Consider the following 19,644-nt stretch of genomic DNA (forward strand, 5'->3'; position numbering starts at 1 on the left):
GAATGTATTACAGATCGCAGGTCATGATGAGAGATGGTGTGTGTAAGGTGACCTAGGAGAGCAGTAGAACAGGGACCTCCTTGTTGAGACATGCAAGAAAAGTACACAGGGTGTTCAGGAGATTGTTGGTTGGATGGAATCTACGTCCGGGCCGGGAGGAAAGATTTGGGGGATGTATGGTCTTCATCATCATCCTCATCATCGTCGTCATCGTCACTGCAGTCTTTGTGGCTATCGAAATCTTTAAGTTGTCCACCCTCATCATCTTTGGCACCATCAGCGCCAACTTTATTGCTATCATCATCAGAACCACCAGCACCATTGTAATCATAATCTAGAATAAAGCAGAGGGTTTTTAAGGAAGTGTTTTGGGGTCCCCCCCCCCAAGATAAATGCTCATTTTATTATCTGATTACAAAACTTAATCTGTGAATAAATCTTTTATTTCCATGCAAGAAGTATCTCGCTGTTTTTGAAAACTTGTCAAGAGTAAACGCAAATCAAAGGACTGTACTTTTCGAGGAAGACTAGTTTACAACCGACAACCATTCATAAGATCATTACTACTACCCTCAGGGAGAGAACCAGTAGAACTAGAGTTAGGTGGTGAATGCATATGATTGCTAACTTCACTTATTAAAAGAAGTATCAAGAGGCGATTTATTGCAAGAAAATTGATGAAAGAAACCAGACATTTTACCAAGGCTCCTATATTTTATATAAAGCTCTAACGTATAGTACATTTGCCAGTGAAGTGCATTGCAACCCCGATTGCAACACACGACTTGCATAAAATATTAAGTTACTTTACAAAGATGAAAATTGTCATCGCATGCAAGAAGGACTACATGCATGCACACTAAAAACACACACCATAATTGAAAGCTCAAACGATAACTTACCTGTTTGAAGTTTGAGTGTAATTTTATGAGGGAGTAGAGGGAAGAGATTAATTGAGAGCCCGCTTCAACCATGTGCAATCATTCTTTGTAGCCACAAAATGTGTTCGCTGATCCTGAAAGGTCAGATAACTTGTTTGAATTTACATTTACAATGAACGTGAACTAGAGAATACACTCTATTTAAAGGGAGGGAGAGGGGGGCAATTAATCTCTTCCCTCTACTCCCTCATAAAATTACACTCAAACTTCAAACAGGTAAGTTATCGTTTGAGCTTTCAATTTTACTTCGTGAGTCTCGTGAAGAGACTAATTGAGATTTCGTAGCTCAGCGAAACACATTTTGTAGTTAGTTCACATACAGCAGTCAGAGTCCCGACTGTAATGTGAATGTGGATCTGTAGTAACACAACAATTTTTGTTATCATAACAAATCAACTGTACTTAACCAGTACGGTATAACAAATTTTTGGCAACGTCTGTACAACCAACCTGTCAAATTTTGGGTTCAATTCTTGACACTCTGACAGAATATTTTCAGCTAACGCGTAGTTTATTGCTGAAGTACAGCATGTGAGAATTGTTCTCGGTCATCTGTGAGCGGTCTATTATAAAACTGCTGGAAAGTTTTTTCGCTCGACCAGCCAGCTTGGTTTAGAATACATTTGACTGGTACATCGGCCCTGCTAGCTGCCGACACTGCAGCTGATCTCGTGGAGTGTGCCTTGTATTTTCTGGTGTCCACTCCAGCTATAGTTAGGGCCTCTTTAATCCACCGTGATATTGTTTGGGATGAAACTTTCCCATGAGGTTTGCTATGGCTGATGAATAGTTTCCGTTCTTGTCCTCGAACTTCCTCTGTTCTCCTGATGTATGTCCGGAGGTAGTGGACAACGCAGAGTCTCCTATCTGGAGTATACGCCTTAAAGTTGAGCGTGAAACCGTGCTGACCTGGACGGCTTTGCTTTAACAAGTCATCAACCTCAAAGATCACTGAACTTTGTTTCAGTTTCATGTTATCTAGACTTAACAGATGCAATGTTTGAGATCTCTGTGCAGAGATCAAAGCTAACAACAAACACAGTTTGTGGGTTAAACGTTTCAAACTCAGATCTCTAGCTGGTGACCATCTGCGTAAAAGGCCAAGTGCAACGCTCACATTCCATGTATCCTTGTAACGTGGCGTCGGAGGTCTGAGATTAAATGTTCCTTTTAAAAATCTACAGACCAGTGGGTGTGATCCAACGGGATGAGCACTATGTTCAAGAGATATATACGACGATAATGCACTTCTTGCTGCATTTAATGTACTGTAACTAGCTTTTTCACTGTGAAAAAGTTCTGATAGGAAACTTAAAACATAACTAACTGATGTACGAAGATGATTTGTCTTCTTCCTTTCACAAAATCGTTTCCACTTGGTCCAATAAACTCGATACTGCTTCTTAGTAGAATCCCTCCAAGATGCTGTGAGGACGTCAACGACCCTTTCCTCGAGTCCTATATTCTCGAAGGGTCCCCGGATACCCTGCAACATAAAAGATCAAGACGGTCATGAAGAGGGTGTGGGGTTTGGGAGGTGGGTTGCGTGAGGAGGTTGACGTTCCTTTTAAGTAAGAATGGTTCACCAACAAGGATGCTACTGAGACATGGGAACCATGCCTGGGTTGGCCACTTAGGTACAATCAGAATGCCTGTAGCCTTGTCAGCCTTTATTTTTTGGATACATCTTGCCACGAGACAGAAAGGAGGAAATGCATAGAACTCAAATTTTTCCCAATCTAATGTGAAAGCATCCACTGCTTCTGCATTTGGGTCAGGCAGCCATGAAATGTACCTCTCTAGTTGGGTATTTAATCGTGAGGCAAAAATATCTATCTCGGGCTTCCCAAATTTCTGAACTATCTTCGCGAATGCTTCCTTGCTGAGCATCCATTCAGTTCTGTCATTGAAATGACGTGATTTATGGTCTGCCTCTGTATTTTGTTTGCCAGGGAGGTATGCTGCGGTAATCCATATGGTTCTCTTTATGCACCACTTCCAAATGTCTACAGCCAGTTGGTTACAATGGGGGGACTTGATGCCCCCCATATTGTTTATGTAGGCTACAGCTGTTGTATTATCAGACCTAATAAGGACATGAGCATTCTTTGTTTGGTTGTGGAATGATTTTAAACCAAACCCTATTGCCAAAGTCTCTAGAAAGTTTATTTCATTGTCTTTTGCTTTTTCTAGTTCAGACTCATTCCACCTTCCCCCGGTGTGAATTTGCATATTTGTTGCACCCCATCCACTGCCGCTAGCATCAGTTCTAATTTCATGAGATGGTTTCTCTCTACTGATGGGTGAAAATGCATACTGAATGTGGTTTAACCACCATAGCAGCTCGTTTTTTGCCTCATTAGAAAGCACCATTGTCCTGTCAAAATGGCCACTGTTTCTTTTAAGTGCTATGATTTTTCCCTTTTCAAGGTTTCTGTAAAACAGTGGTCCATACTGAACAGCGGGGAAAGTGGAAATCAATTTTCCTACGACATGAGCAACTTGCCTAATTGTGGGTTCAGGTTGAGAGAGCAAAGTCTCACATTCCAACTTGATATTTAGGACTTTATCTGCTGGGAGTTTGAAAATCATATCTACTGTATTGATCATAAAGCCCAAAAATTGGATCTCTTGTACAGGTTTCAACACAGATTTCTTGAGGTGAATCTTAAACCCCAATTCCGAAAATGCCTGCGTGGTTGCTCTAATTGCTGCTTCGACCTGGTATTTGGTTTCACCTATAATGATAATGTCATCTAGATATCCCAAAACAACATGGCCTGCCTCTCGAAGAGAGGCAAATATGGGCTTCAACATTTTTGTGAAAAGTCTTGGCGCAGAGCTAAGCCCATTAGGTAGTGCCTTGTACTGCCAATGATGACCTTGCCAAGTGAATTGCAGGTATTTTCGAAATTCAGGTTCTATTGAGATTGAATAATAAGCGTCTTGGAGGTCGACTGAGGCCATGTAACAGTGTGGGGTCAATAGACATGCCACAGTATGAATGTTGTCCATTTTAAAGTGCTGTTTAACAACATATTCATTTAAGTCCGAAAGGTCTAAAATGAGTCTGACACCCCCATTTTTCTTGGGCCTTGTAAAAATGTTTGATACAAACCCATCCGTGACACACGGAGAGCTGTGTTCTATCACATTCTTGTTCTTCAGGTTTTCTAATTCTTTCTGAATATTTATAATTTCTGAAGCACTTCTTTTGTACTGCCGAGAAACATTAGTTCTAGTAGGGCAGATTAATGTTGGGTCAAATTCTATCTTGTACCCCTTTACTGCTTCGAGAATGACATGGTCTGAAGTGATCTTCTCCCATTCTCGAAAAAATAGTCTCACTCGACCTCCAACTGGTGACGCTTGATTAAAATTTTCAGTAACTTTGGGTATTGATATAAATGATTGTGAAGGGCTACTTACCTCTTGGGGTATGTTAGCAGCTACTTTTTCTGCAGGTTCGGACGATAGCGACCCTGCGACGCCACTGGCTGCCTCGGCGCTTGGGCCTGCGTGCGCCCCCTGAAAGGCGCTCTCCTGCCTAAAAAAGGCCGATATGGCGTCCCTGAAGTAGGTCGGCTGTTTGAGGATGACGACCATCCCGCAGATCTGTACTGCTGTGAGCGGTAAGTATCAGTTGCCTTGTATGGGTGATACGTAGTCTGGCCGGGTCGAGCCCGAACCTTACTCTGATCAGCAGATTTCACAACACCTAATGTCGCTTTCTGTTCTTCTTTCAGGTCTTTTACTCTCTTTCCTAAATCATCCCCAAAGAGGAATTTTGTCACCGGTGCCTTGCACAGGTGAGAGTAGGCCGGGTTCATGTCAGGTTTAATTAGTTCCTTACGCAGTGAGTTCATCTCAAAATTGGCATTGGATAGTAACGCTAAGGCGTCCTGCTGCGTCTCCGTGAGGTGTGTAGATGAAAGCGAGCGTGTATAAGCGGTTAAGCCCCTCGTGAGTAACTTCTGGACTCTTGTCAGTTTCAGGTCACGACTTCGTGTGAACGGCGACAGCTTTTCCCAAATTACCGGGTTAACTTTTGGTACATCGAGGATGGGGCAATTACTCGGTGGTAAGTACTTAGCAGTTGTCTCTTCAAGAACTTTATCCTCAAGTTTGGTATTTGACAAGTAAGAAGTGGAACTAGCTACTTCATCATCGAGTGGTGAACCCACGTCTGTTTGCGCTGCGAATTTCATTGCGAACGCAGGAATAATTGTTTCAGAGTCAGCATGCTGCTGCCCCATTTCATCCTCAAGCACTGACTCATCTCCACCATAAACATATGTAATGTCTTCGTCTATCCCCGGCAAAATGCATGGTGGGGACCCAGTATGGTGACTTGTGCTTGCATAATCATATCGATCCGCCTGTGGAACCGGTGGGGTTGGGGTTGGACTTTGGGTTTGTGGGAGCGCCTCAACCACCCGCGACAACATTTCTTCCAGCTTCGATAGTCGGGTATCATAATCCGCTGTACTACTAATAGTAGCGGGCAGTGATTTCTCTTTTGTCTTTTTGGTCGATCTCAAAGTCACTTTCTTTTTCCCCGTATCTCCCGCGGAACCTTTTGGTTCATGCTGCGGTTTGTTGAGCGTGGTGGTCGCGGGGTGCTTGGACCCATGGTGCGATACCGCTCCCTGGAGTTCGGCGTGAGAGTCCCTGTCCTTGCCCGCTGTATCCGCGGGAATCGGCGGAGTGGCCGATGCCATGACGAAAACGTAGTTGAAAACTCGAAAAAAGGTCCGACAAAGTCCAAAATGATCCAAAATGAAGGCAAACGTAAGATGACAATTGACATCCGCCGAAAAACACAAATTTCCCCGGAAACGATCGTCGAAATTTCCCAATATTATTGATTGCGTGAAAGAGTTGTCTTCCAAAATGGCGACGAAGCGATAATGATTGCACATGGTTGAAGCGGGCTGCGTCTTATTTTTTCGTACCACGGCGAGGCCGGATTCCTGTTTTATCATGAATATTCATTAGGCAGGGTCGGGGAAAGTCTCGATTCTCTTAAATATTCATATCGAGGTGGGAATGCACGACGCGCGCTATACTCGCACAAAGTGAGAAGATTTAGTTCACGGAGAATGCATATGGGTGAGTAATTGATTGAAATATCAGTAGATTAAGAGAATTTAGTCATTAATTTGAAAAAGCTGTAATTCGTGATCTACTGTAATTTCTTTACATTTTGAGACTGTTCTCAACAGATTTGTGGGGAAAAGGCTAGGAAAATATTTCTCTTGAAATTGCACTTTGATTTTCATCGTCGTGAAGTAGTTTGACTGCGGTTTGCCTTCATGTCACCATTTAGAGCCCCGGGGTTCCGGCAGGCCCACGTTGGGGAATTTCGGTGCTCATCTGCATCAAGATAAAACTTTCTGATCAGGTTTTATTCCAAATTTGATCGTCATCGTGAATCTAATTCACCAATCATCCATTGAATTTAAATCTAGATTTAACGTTACACCTTAAAATAATCTATGAAGTATGATTTCTTTAATAATCCAAGAGGGTTAATTCTTGTTTATATCTTTAGTAGATGTCGACTCTGTTGGCTATACTAGTATTACTAAGACTAAGTGCTATCCGTTCGCTCAGTTGCATCATTGGTGCGTGTCAACTTTTAGACCAAAACTGTTTGTGACCATGGATAATCAAACGGCTCCAAACCATATTTCATTTAGACGTAAACCTGGAACTTATTAATAATAATATTCAAAAACAAACAAACTAGACCTAGGATTCATTTATTTAATGTTCAGATGTTGTGTGTGTCCAGTGTGCTTGTCAAGTTGTCATAACCTTTCTAGATCTAGACCTATATTAAAGATTTTTTCTTCTCCAAAGTGTGCAGTTCATTTGATGAATCTATTTTTTGTTGGACGTTGTATAAGAGAAGACCCCTAGGGTAGTCGACAATTATGTTTACTTATACGCAGAGGCGGCGGAGCAACTTCCAAAGTGGGGGGGGGGGGGGGGCACCAACAAAAAAACTTTCTTGAAAAAAGGGCACCTTCAGAGGGAAAATATACCATTTTTTTGACATTGGTATATACCCCTATTTTGTGATTACATTATCAGGGATGATTTCAATATTTGTTTCTCTTAATACAGCATTTAAGATATTGCTTAAGTATCATACTTTGCAGTTTTTGGCTTGCAGTGCGAAAAATTACATCTTATAAAGAGGAAAACCCAATCCTGATGGGGTTATATAAGCACAATCTCATAACGGAAGACTGAATAGATCTGTGATAAGTTACATAATTATAACATCTATAACTATGGGCAAGCGTAGCGAGCGAGCTTTGTGGGAAATTGCTTTTAGTCGCTTGAAATTAGGGACACGTTTAATGATGAGAGGAAAAGGGGACACTTATCGAAAGGGTTAAGACACTTATCAGAAAAGAAAAGAAGCATGTGTCAAAGTACAAAGGCTAATTATCAGAGGTGAAAATGGGGCACTTCTTACACCTAAACAAAGAGGCATGCACCAGGGATGATAAGAACATGGGCATTTGTCGACGGAAAAGAGGCACCCATCAGATTTTGATAGGGGGCATTTATAAGCAGTGAAAAGGGGCATTTATGAAAAAGGGGTAGGTTCTTTATAAGAAAGGAAATAGGGTACATATCATTGTTAAAAGGGTAATGAGAAGGGGAAGTGGCTCTTATTAAAAAGAAAAAGTGGCACATGTTTAAATAAACGGGGCACTTATCAAAGACGAAAAGGGGTAAGGGTGCTTATAAGGAAAAAAGGCATTATATAGGAAGGAAAAGGAGGACGTGTCAAAATAAAAGGGGCATTTATAAGAGATGAAAAGAGTACTGACTAGGAGGGGAAGGGGTGCTTGTCAAAGTAAAACAAGTATCTCTCAGAAGTGAATAGGGTCATTTACAAGAGATGAAAAGGGGCACTTAAGAGAATGAAAAGGAACTATTTTCATAAATGAAAAGGGGCATTTATGAGAAGGGAAAGGGCCTATTTTTAAATGGAAGCACTTATAAGAAAAAGGGGCACTTATTAAAAATGAAAGGGAGCACATGTGAAGATATAAGGTGCGCTTATCCAAGTTAAAAGGGGTAGTTATTAAAAGGGGAAGGGGCACTTTAAAAACTTAATAGGGGCACTTGTCAGAGTAAAAGGGGCACTTTCCTATGTAAAAAGGGGCACTTTTCCTATGCAAAAAGGGGCACTTTTAGGGTACTTGACCAAATGGGAGGGCACTCTGCCCCCCCCCCCTCTCGGAGCGCCGCCTCTGCTTATATGGTATGTAGTCCACCTCTTCTTGTTATAATAAACTAATTCTACTTAGTACTGCTTCGTGTTCATAGGCCATAGAAACCACTGTTTGATGCACAAGTTAAATCTTCCATTTAGTTTTACTTTGTACTGTGGTTCATTACATAGGAATGTTGATTTCCACACCATATTAAAATTAAGGCCAACCATGACATAAAAATATCTATTAATTTGAATTATGCTAGATCTATTTTATTTTGTTAAGGAGAAAGGGATGCCTTGATTGTCGTATTGATTTTCTTCTTCTTTTTGTTCCAAAAGATTGAAACTGAAGAGCTGGAAGGAGGACATTACAACATCTCTTATATTTGCAAGATGAAGCAGAAAGTCCCATGCAGGTACAGTTATCAGGTTATTTAGCACACACATATTAAACGACCACCTACTAATTCACTCAAAAGGAAATGGAACTAAGTTGACATTGCAAGCATATATAGTGGAGGGTATATTTTATTCTAGTTCTGCACCTAGTATACAAATATTGATGTCTTTTCTTTCTATGTTTACAAAGGAAAATTTGTCCTTATTTACAGGAGGTCCTGTGTTTAGAAGAGCCATATCAAATGCACATTGTAAGCACTACATGTAGGGTATACACAGGACCCCTCATTTTTTTTTTTGTAAGGGGTACTTTCACTTCTTGAGCAATGAAGATGAAGAAGAACACAAAATAAGATTGATAAAAGTCTGTTTATAGGATGTATTATGGTTGATATGTATCCATCAGTATCAGTTTTTAATTGAAGTACATGTACCTACTTTGTTTTCTCTCATGTAGGATGATGCCTCTCTACAGTGGATGATGAAGGCATTCTGGTTTGCAAACTCAGGAGAGGAACAAAGAACAGATGTTGACGGGATCATATCTAGAGATGCGGGCCTACTACACTTCATACGAGCAAGTGTGCTATTATACATGAAGGTACCCCCAATAAATTTTTGTGGAACAAATGTCATGGAGAAAATTATAGATCTAAAACAGATATTTTTCATTGTCAGTTGACTTGTAAAAGAATAATTGACTTAATATCACAATTGTAATTTAGATTAAAAATTAAATGTCAATATAGATGAAATATAAGTCTACATTACGTATGTTTCAGTAGCATTATTTCCAGTATATTCTCTGGTCAAAGTTGTTTGGTCATTTTATGTCCCATACTTAACCGAGTATTATTCAATTACCGGTATGAGCACGAGTTGTATTACATTGTATTACTTATTTCATACCTTGTCTGATCCGAGCTCCAGCAGGCCTATCGTCTTAATGGGATCATCAGTAATAATTTAAGATGCGGTCAGTATTTAAACTAGTCTTGTACAAAAAATAGTTTAGGTTTGCCCACTAGAACCCCAAGTGAATTTCAGTCCTTCCTTTTTCTGAGCAGGTATCAGGGTGTATGTTATTAGTCATTGTTGATTTTTTTATATCTTATTTCATTTTTCCATTCAACAGACTTGGGTTATATTTTTTTCTGAAAACTAGGCTACAACTTTAGTGATGGATGCAGAAGATATCTACACGAGACTACGTCTTAAAGATGCCACCCTCATATAATGAAAAAGGACAATAGAGATGGGTTTAAACTGGAATATTTACATGATATTTATTTGTTATTTGTATTATATGTTTGTAGAATACTACATTCAATAAAGCTAATGAAGTTTATCATCTTGTCGACTTTCAAATAATTAAAGATAACTAATCCTCAACGAATAAACATTAAAATTCTAACAATGTCAACTACCATCTTATAGGATGAAACTGAGGACTGGGCAGAAAGATTCTCCTTCAAATTTGATTGATAAAGGTCTATCAGTCTATATCAAAGATTGAATTAATCAATGATATTTTGATTATAATTATACATGTTAAAATTCATTTACCTCTATGGACTTCTGTATGGGAAGTTTTGTAGATTATGAAATTATTGCTACTTCAAGTATTGTATGTAAGAAGGTTTGAAAGACAACACTCTAAATGCATTAAATATGGAAACTGCTAATCCTCATTGCCTTTCGTATCCAAACTTGTAGCTTTTATAGAATCATGTTTCGATGCTTCCCATGCAACTAAAGAAAACAGGGAGTGGGGGGGGGGGGGGGCTTGCTATCCTCTTATCTTATCCTCTGTACAAATATGATTATATGTTTATATTAGAAGGATTTAGAAAGTGAAATTTTGAATTATACCATTACTGTTGGTAGAAGTAATGGCAGTGTCGGGAGGGGGGGGGGGTTCCTGGTGAAATTTACGGTATGCCAATGTCAAATTAATAAAAAAGAGAAAACTATTCTTAATAATAAAAATTATACAGTACATGGGCCTCCTAACAAAAACCCTGGTACCACTGTTGTGTTTTGAGTGTGTGTGTTTTTTTTGGCAAACCAATTACAAATTTCCAGTGTTAAATTCAAATTTTTTCTTTAACAAAATTATGTCAATATATTGTAATTAAACAATGTTTCACTTTCCTTTTTTTCAAGTTAGATATTTGAATAAAATGATTAACATACTTTCCGGTTTCTCTGGCCTCTACATTAAAAATGTTCTACTTCTAGCAAAGCTCCTGGAAAGGCTGCAAAAAGGGAGAGTGAAGAGAATGAAATTGAAATGTGGACAGTAATGGAGTGAATATGGAATGGTTGATGGTAGTTGATAACGAGTGAATGCAAATGAGTGGCAACAAGTACGACTGAAAGTGAGACAGAAAGGAATTGCAACAGGTTGCTCAGTCAAGAGAACAAACCTTGCAGAAGATAGTTTTCGAAAGACAGAGAAAGAGAGAAAAGGGGAATTATAAAAAAAAGGAAAAGGGGGCATGTGTCAAAGGGGCATTTATGAGAAAGGGTTGGGGTTGGGGCTCCTATTAAACAGGGAAAGGGGCACATATCAAAAGGTAAAAGGGCACTTGTTAGAAAGTTTAAGGGGACGCGTGTCAAAGTAAAAAAAAATGAAAGGGCTTTTATCAGATATCACAAGGGGCACTTATGAAAATGGAACAGTGGCACTTATTATGAAGTTAAAGGGGCATTTGTTGAAGAAAAAGGGGCACCTGTCAGATTTGAATAGTGGGTAATTATCGCCAGGGCTGTAGCCAGAGTTTGGGGGGGGGGGGGCACATACATGTAATTGATCGACGTCCTGGGGAGGGGTCAAAAAGAGTTCAACCGATCTTGGATTTTTTTTCTTCTTTTTTTTCTTCAATGTATGTGAAAGAATGTGTAATTTTCTCTCGAGTTTGTCTCATCATGCGTGGGATCTGTGGGTGCTGGGGTTCCTGCAGCAACCCTGTACATGGATTTTCTTCAGTGGGTGCATATAACTCGTGGACTTCACATTGTAAACCTTCAAATGATGAATTATCATCGAGTCCCCCACCCCCCCCCCCCCCCCTTCCCTCATTATTTTAGAAAGAAACCAAAGAGAACTTTTAAGAGAAAAAGAGAAAGGAAAGGAAAAAATGGTAGCTAGGCCTAAACAAAAACAAGAGGCAAGATAAAAGAAAACAAGATTGAAGATATGGTATCAATATTATCTTGCTCCTTTCCCTTTTTCTTTTGTCTTCTTTTCATTTCAATTTTCTTGCAATTTATTTCTTTCTTCCTTGGTATCTATTCCGTATTCTTTATTTCTTCCATTCATTTATTATTTATATATATTTTACTTTTTAACTTTGTTATTCTTCTTTCTAATCCCATTTTTCTTTCTTCCTTTTCTTCCTTATGCAGTTAAGTGAGCATTGATCATAGAAATAATTTAAGTGCAATACACAAGTATTTTATTTTTGATAAATGTCCGTATGTAGGCCTATTCTTGTTATCTATTTTATACAGTTTATAATACTGTATCACATATTCAATACCATAATGCAACCTCTGCTTGTAATATTTAAAAAGCAAACCTAGAACTGATTATTTACCAATTCATGAAAAGAACTAGACTCCCATTAATCTCAGAAAAGTAGGCCTAGGCTACTCACAAATTGCCTATCAAGACTCTTACTTGAAATATATGCTATATATCTTGTCTACCGATACTGACATTTTGGCATTTACTAGTAATTAAACACAGCATTTATGACTGTATTATCTAAATGACCATGACATTGCTTTTCTATGTCATATTATAGGCCTGCCATTAATCCAACGTACTTGTTACACACGATATTCGATGCTGCGCATGCCTCGATCATACATGAATATTCAAGAGAATCGAGACTTTCCCCGGCCCTGCCTAATGAATATTCATGATAAAACAGGAATCCGGGCTCGCCGTGGTACGAAAAAATAAGACGCAAGCGGGCTCTCAATTAGTCTCTTCACGAGACTCACGAAGTAAAATTTGACTGAAAAGTCAGATTGTGATTTAAAGGCACACTGCCATACTTGTAGCTACTTGCTCCCTCTATATAGAAAACTTCCCCAATCGGTGCCTGTTGGTCCCCCATGATCCTCTTTTTCTAATGTTAAATGAGAGCTGAGTTAATGAGATAGCCACCTGTCACACTGACCTCGCTGACTCGCTGTGCGGTCTAATCCCTTCTTGCCCAGTAGTGGTGACGGTCTTTAAAGAAAGAGGAAGGATGGAAAGGAGGACTACACAAAATAGGGTTCACAGAAACAAATTATTCTCTGATTTTACGAAACCACAGAAAAGAACATTTCAACTCAATATTCCGTAATCTAGGTCCCTTTTTTATTGCATTGTTTTTCGACAAAGATATATATAGACAAAGCATTTATCAATCATATATCAATAATATGAACAAAAAATGAAAAGAACAAAAAATAGTGAATTGAAAACAATAATCATACAATTTGTACTTCTTGTATCCAATACATCACGCTCATTTATATGTACATCTCTTCATATAAATATTCTCCACTAATCTTTCTTTACAAAATCTTATAGGCTATATCATAATCAACCAGAAATCATGATTGATATCATGACTATGAATGGGTGCTATAGCACACATCACTAAGGAGCAACAAAGACAAAGTACGTTTAATCACCTACATGTAACACAAACTCATATAAATATGATTATTCAGATAACTTTGTAAGGAATGTACTTTGTTCCCAGTGTGAGGAAGAACACAAAACATTAAAAGACAACAAGGTGATCATAACATTTCATGAATATATGATTACTTCAGAAGATTTCTCTCAGCTAATTATTCTCTTTCTAGGTATCCATCACAGAATACCAATATAACCCCTTGCAGTGAAAAAAGAATTCACCATGGGTAAACTTGTATGAAACGAAAATGACATAACGTGTATCAGTATGATGTCTTCATCATATTGATTTGCTACATGCCTATTATAAACGTCTACAATAGGGACAAAAATACTTGCAAAAAACTCTTTCTTCAAATCAAATATCTTTTTCTTATCAATTTTTTAAGAAAAGGCAACCAACATTAATATGTTCCATTTATTAAAAACAAAACAAAATGATATACAAATGAAGAAATATCTATGACTCAAAGAATCATTAAAATTTGGTACATGAAGCTTCATAGGACAAGATAGGTTACAAGTTACTTTAGGCATATTAGTCTTTAACAATTCAGACCCTAATGAAATAGCACCCTGTCTTCCTATGAGTACATGGTGCAAGTCACTTATCACACAGTGGACATACTAAAAAGGTTATATTTTATATTCTTTATCTTCTATACCAGACAAAAAGAATTGAAAGTCTGTGCAAAATGTAGACATGTAATGAATGTGTGCCTCTACAAGCTTGGGAGTACATTTCATCTTTGGGCACCTAAATGGCAAGAGTCAGAGTAAGCGCAAAAAGCAGTTTGATCCTGCTTCTCTTTAGGATATTGACAAATCCCATGAAACTTGTTCATGTCAAAATCCACAAGTGTATACACCAAGGGAATCAACATTTGTATCTAAACCAAGAATTAATATCATATTTTACCTTTCAGGTGCATGTCATTTCATGAACACTGTAAACAACAAATTGTCTGTTTAAAGACATAAGGATGTTACTGTATGTTAAAGTTGCATTGTGGCATCATGTTGTGGCTCTTAGGAGAAAAAAGATGTGCAGCATCGCAGGATTGTATGTTACTAATTTACATTAAATCAAACTAACTTGGAAAATGGCTTGGCGGCTTACCAAAACAATTATCGAACCCCTTTGAAAGTAATTCTTTAAACACATATATCTGTAAAAAGTAAAGCAAGCATAACATTTATGTAATGCATGTACATTAATTGTATGGTTCTCTGAATTAATGCACAAAGCTACAATTTGCAAAATGAACTCGAGCAAGAAAAGCAAGCAGTGATGAATGGATAATCAGAAAACTGTAACAACTGTCTCTCAAATTAGCCCAAGGTTTAACCTTAAAAAGCAATTAGGATTTGTGTCTTTGCTATTATCAACTTGGAGACACAATGCTCTCAACCAACCTACAGACAAGGGAAGAATAGAATCAATTATTGGTAATTACTCAGGAGTCTACAAAGAAATGACATCAATTACTGCAACTGGCACCATTTCCAATATTGACTTTGTATGTTAACCCTCATTCTACTATCAATCTCAAAGGCAATCTAAATCGTGTGTAGACAATAACATCCTATACCCCAAAGGCAGAACCTTCAAATTCTAAACACACTGAGAGAAAAATACTGACATTTTTGTTTCTTTTTTTTTCAAACAGAAGAAAGTAAAGAGAGTAAATATTGTTCAATCAATTCTCATAAAATGCTCTTAGAATACATCAATAGCCTGGCAGGCCCTTTTAAATCAAACTATCTTCTCAACTAGAACAATTTGTCAAAAATCTTTTCCAGAACATACCCTAAATGTGCTCCGATAGGCCATGCAATCTCACAAGGCCTTTTCAAAGAAATTGAATACAATAGAAACACATATTGTTTTTCCTTCACTTTCATACGAAGCTGTTGAAAATACTCTTCTCAAAGGGTTTCATTAAAGCTTGCATTTTGTCAAACAAATCAGAAGGCAGAAAGTAGCAGTATTTGAAAGGATGACAATGCTGTGTAGATTTAGCCATAAGAAATGCATGGTTTTGTCAACACATAAACATTGCTCATGTAAATTTATTGAATTTCTTTTCAAGAATATTCTATTAAACAAAATGCAACTATCTGTTCTTTCTGTTCAACACATGTTTTTTTTTCAAAACTAAGGCAAGGTGTAGAAACTGCTCAGTGCAGATACATCTGGAAAAATATGGTACTAAGTTACATAACGATAATGTGCTGAACAAATATTGCTTTTCCTCTTTCCGATGGTTAGGGGAAAGAGATGATAGTGAAAATGATAACAATTAAAAACAGTATCATTCTAAACCAGCTTATTTCATGTTACAAACATCAAAGACCCCAAAGCATGTAATATTGGTTGTGAGCCAGAAGGGCATTAACTCATACACTGAACACCTAACCACCCTTTTGGCTCTTAATAAACATTTTTATATCCTGCATCAAAAATTTGTTGGCTTTTGATTGGTTGAGAGCTCGTCACATGACCAGAAATATTTGACCTATTTTTAGAAAGTACTATATGAGAGTACTATTTTGGTTTTCTATTTGGGAGTTGAACAAAAAATGTGAATTTTTTTTTTCAAACCTTAATTTGATGACAACAAAATATCTAAAATCTTTTTAGATAAAAATTGACATTTTTTTGTTCTAAATTTTTTTTCTCCCCCAAATTTAAATTTTTTTTGTTTGTTTTAAAACAAATTGTTGATGCAGGATATAAAACAAATATACCATGCCTTCTATTCCAGATACTGGTTAAACTATGGGCCTCGGTGACTCCAAAAGTACCATTTGCTTCGGGGCAGCGCCTCTCGGCAAAGAGTTCTATTGGAGTCACCTCTTGCGCATAGTTTTAACCAGAACCTCTCAAGGTAGTGTATATTTGTATACTAACTAGACTCTTTAATAACAATCATAAACTTTAAAAAAGATGGTTTTTATTATTATCAATTTGGGGAACTTTTTTGTTTGTTAATTTCAAGTTGATCGAGCTGGTGCTGTGGTAATCTTGCTCTATAAATGTCACTTCAAATAAATCATACAAGCAACCTATCCACTATAATGCAAATTGGTTTGAGAGAACAAGAAATCTGTTGAGTTTAGGTAATGATTGTGGACGTTGGTCACCTTCAATTCAAGTTTTATAGTTCATCCCTTGACAGGCTTGACAGGAAGCTATGGTCAGTACAACTGTCCATGGTCATCAATGGTCATTATGTCCATCTTCTTGTCATAACAAGTGAGTAAATATTGAAGATTAGCAGCACTTGTTTGCAACAATAACCTTCAGCTTGGATGACTGTGGTTAATCATTTTATATTTTGCACTAAAAACTAAAAACTTAATACAAAGACTCTTTAAAAAAATAAGAAATCAGTCTTTATGGGCAAGTGTCTTTATGCATAAGTACACTTTTCAATGAGAAACACTGTTTACAGGAAACAAAAAGTGGGTTTAAATGTCGTCCATCAAATACACTGATACAGGTTGATACAAGAGAAGCTCTTACCGTATGTTGATATTCTTTTCATTTTACCCGATAGCTAATTAAGCAATAATATACTTGTAGATAGCCAACTTGGGGGGGGGGGGGCAGAGTTGTCAGTGGGATTTGTATATGGAACATTGCCTCACCACTAAACACTTTTTGATTGACTCTGCATTGAACTATGGACCTAACTGTTACAAGACCACTAGTGGCTCAACCACTGAGCCATGACCCGTCCATGACCTCTGGTAGATGACCTCTGGTAGATGACCCACATTGTTGTTACATAATACCTGATAAGGTTCTAGACATGAGAGGATGTCAGGACATACGAGATCTTGATTCGCTAGTCATAACATGTACCTTATTTAGAATACCAGACTGAAATGGGACATCACTGAGGTGACAAGATAAGGAAGAGATTGAGGAGCCTTGTATGAAGAATGGTAGGATGGACTACAAGGTTAAAGGAAGGATCCTCTTAGGATAACCAACAGTGCCATCTTTAAAGACAAAGTCCAAGTCATTGATTTGTACATGTTTTCTGATGTTCTTTAATATCATAATCAAAATCTAATTGAAGATCTTAACCTTTCTTACCTCAGGAACTTGTCAATCATTTAGAGGCATTCTCAAAAATACACTTTCATTTTCTATGAAGTTAAAAGTTGCCGATTGAACATGAACTTATCTTGATGATGGCAGGAGGTTAAATAGTTACCATTGAAATAATTGAAATAGTTCTTCAAAAATAATAGCAGAGCTTTTAACATCACTATCATAAAAACTTACTTTCCTAATGTAAAATTTAAAGGGTTGTTTGAAATCTTGCGTATCCGACTTATAACCTTCTATTCTTGTCCTTAGAAGGTCAGATTGTTCATTCTAAATTTGAAAAGGTAATTCCGATGGCTGACTGACCTTAGCTTTAAGTTGTACTGTGAGATTAGATTAGTGGTTAGGAGAAACAATGTAACCTCGCTTTCTGGCAGAAATCATGATTAGATAATCTCTACAGGTCAATCTTTTTAAACAAAACTCAAAAACCTGTCTGGGCTGTGTTCACACAACAACTCATTTCTAGAAAATCAAGTTCCTGAAAAGGAGAAGTCCTCACAAAATTAGTCTAAAATCATGATGAAATAATCTTTTTCAAGTCAGTCATAACAGAAATGTAACACATCTCTGAAGCCTGTTTCATATAATTGCTAATTTTTTAAGAAAAAACAAAATCGAGTTTCTAAAATCAATGTTTAAGTAACAAAATTAGGTTAGCAAAATTTGACTTCTTGAAGATTAAAAAAAAATAACATCTTGATATTTTTGTTCAGAAATGGAACTGTTTTATCAACATGCAGAAGAAATAGCTGTTACATTTCTGGTATGAAATGATCCAGTAATGAACTGCTCCATCTGATTTTCTAGAAGATTTGATAGGTAACTGATGAATCGAAGCAGTAATTATGATTAGGAAAATTAATATGCAAATTTTTGTTTGTGTTTATCTTTCTTCCACTGTATACTTTGCATTGTCTCTGAGTTGCTAGTGGAAATCAAAATACCAAGTTTTGTGGACTATTATTAAATTTTACCTCCAAAAAGTTCTAGAAAACATAAAATATGTAATGAGAACAAACATCTGGAGAAGTACCAGGATACAAACAAAGCTCTCCAATCAGTAATAGGAAACATCCTTAAATTGGCAAGGGTCTGACGAGAAACAAGCAGTCCTATCTGACCTTCGATTGGTCTAGTTGCATAAAATCACCTGTTAATTGAAGAAATGGACACATAATTTCATAGAATTAAAGGGAAACACAGAGCCCAAGAATAATTTGATGTAATAACTTCACTGAACAATCAGGGGGACACATCAAGTAATTCTGAGAGATATCAATAACTCATTAAACTGCAAATGACTCATTTTTTAAAGATGAAGAGCAAAGGAGAGCAACTTGGTTATGAGACTGTGGGGCCATGCCCTTACTATCTTATCATCCATTCCCAACCTCCCGATATTGATTTCCTAATGACTTTTCCAAGTTTATTGACAGTTATTGCATTCAGGTATTTTATGAAATGTAGGTTCCATTCATAAACATTCTTCATTTTTCATTTTCTTTGGACATCTTAGAAACCACATAAGCCTTCATATATAAAGTAATCAACAAAAATCAACTTCTCTCATAATTCTTCTGGCAAGTAATTTATTATCTTCATGAAAACCCTGATTTTCAGTTTGAACGAACTGTTTAGTGCATCCAGACAGTCCAATGACAATCAAGGGTACCTGGTTTATACTTCCAACACAATTCATCAAAACTGTTTGCTTATGATGTAAGAAAGTGTACTTCATGACATGTCAAGCAAATCCTTATTAAAAGGATATTGACATTAATCTAACCTGAAGCTAATAAGGAAACAATAAAATGCAGCTTTTCTCAGATGTCCCTCTTAAACTTGTTGATTGATGCACTTCAGAGATACCTGTTGGTTTTACTTAATCTGCCTCAGAGAGAGCTATAAATGTTGGAGGCTTGAAGCCCATATCTCAAACAATGTAGAGTCTGAAAATAAAAAAGCCTGTAGACTAGCATTCCTGTTACATGATAGATTGATCGAAACAGAAGGAAATTTTCTAAGAGTTACATAATTTTTAAGAACCTCCTCTTACGGATAATGCTGGGAGTTGTTGGCTTGCTAGTGAGTGCTAGAGATAAGTTTATGACATGAACCAATAACAGACTTATAACAAGAAAAGTAACTAAAATGCTTGTCTTTTCTGTGAAATTCCAGTAACCATCCATAAAAGTAAATTGCCATAAGCCATACAATGTATGTATGTCAT

The 19,644-nt window shown here is 37.3% G+C and overlaps 1 long non-coding RNA gene across 1 annotated transcript; it reads left to right on the plus strand.

Annotated features, from left to right (window-relative positions):
- Positions 1-5,882: 5,882 nt before the first annotated feature.
- Positions 5,883-9,884, plus strand: LOC105444082. Its single transcript, XR_004061715.1, has 3 exons — positions 5,883-6,053; positions 8,524-8,600; positions 9,041-9,884. It is a non-coding gene; the product is annotated as an uncharacterized LOC105444082 (long non-coding RNA).
- The last annotated feature ends 9,760 nt before the right edge of the window (positions 9,885-19,644 follow it).

Source organism: Strongylocentrotus purpuratus, unplaced genomic scaffold (genome assembly GCF_000002235.5).
Source record: "Strongylocentrotus purpuratus isolate Spur 01 unplaced genomic scaffold, Spur_5.0 spur5_contig_862, whole genome shotgun sequence".
NCBI classification, from domain to species: Eukaryota; Metazoa; Echinodermata; class Echinoidea; order Camarodonta; family Strongylocentrotidae; genus Strongylocentrotus; species Strongylocentrotus purpuratus.